The sequence below is a fragment of the Monopterus albus genome, unplaced genomic scaffold (genome assembly GCF_001952655.1).
Source record: "Monopterus albus unplaced genomic scaffold, M_albus_1.0 scaffold929.1, whole genome shotgun sequence".
Classification (NCBI taxonomy): Eukaryota; Metazoa; Chordata; class Actinopteri; order Synbranchiformes; family Synbranchidae; genus Monopterus; species Monopterus albus.
In genome coordinates, this window is record NW_018128809.1 from 6064 (window position 1) to 7348 (window position 1285).

The following is a 1285-nucleotide window of genomic DNA, read 5'->3' on the forward strand; positions in this document are numbered from 1 at the left end:
ATTTCCAGGTGAATTTATCATCAACTATGACACCTAGAAATTTAATTTCATATACTCGTTCTATATTAGCTCCCCCTATTTTCACTTGCAGTTCGTTATCTAGTCTACGATTCCCAAATACCATGAATTTAGTTTTATCCATATTCATGGATAGCATATTACTATCACACCATTTCTTTATCTTCTCAAGTTCCTGTGAAACCTGTCCCAATAGTCGCTGTGGGTTATCCCCTGATGCCCATATCGTAGTGTCATCAGCAAATAAGACCATTTTCACAAAAGTCGAAACCTTGCACATATCGTTAATGTATAAGATGTAGTGATGAAGCAGGTCAGAACAAGACGTTTTCCATTTCTGACAGACACAGGAACTGTTTTCTTCAGTTTGTCCATCACGTTCTCTGGTACAAGTGAAGTGGAAGCATCAAATACCTAGAGGGCAAAGTGTAACGTCACTGTACCTTAAGACCTGACAAACCTTCCTGCACAGAAAAAACAAGTTGGTGTAGGATCCAAAACCTACAGGTTTATTCAAAGATGAAATGTGTGAAACTGCTTTTAAAAGCTCTGTAGCATAGTTACTTTTAAAATAGTTGAATGTCACTGATATCGTATATTAATAAAGTGAGAAAATATGGTTACCATTATTCCTAAGGCTGTTTTGATTGTGGTGCAGCTGAAGTAGACGTGTGTTTTTAGTGTTGTTGCTTTGGGCCCTTTAAAAACTTGGTCACATCTGAACACAAGCCCGATGCAGGTATTTTTAGATTCAGTGACTTAAACTTTCCGAAGGTATGATTATCTCTGATGTGCTTCTTTAGTGGTTTAAGTGGTTCCGAATAATTGTAATATTAAATGATCATTTAAATTGGGATGATTTGTCTGAATTAATTTAGTCGGCATTACACTCTAGCCATGAAACTTCACAAAAGCATGTAATGACATCCACTTAGAAATGACACATAGCACTTTTAGCTCCACAACATGTCCATCATCGTGTTTAAGTTATCTTCATTATCAGACAAGTCCAGCACTAATGATCTTTAAACAGCCGTGGGTAAACTACAAACAGAAGCTACTGGTAATCACCTTAGAGCAGGGGTGGGCAAACCTTTTGGCTCAGGGGCCACATTGACTTTTAAAATTTGACAGACGGGCCGGGCCAGCACCAGATGCATACATATCAAACATAAACATATAAAAGGCATTACAGTGTTAATACTTACATTCACTTTTAGTGGGAACAGTGTTGTTGATCACCCTTTTTTGCCAGTGCATCGAAGTC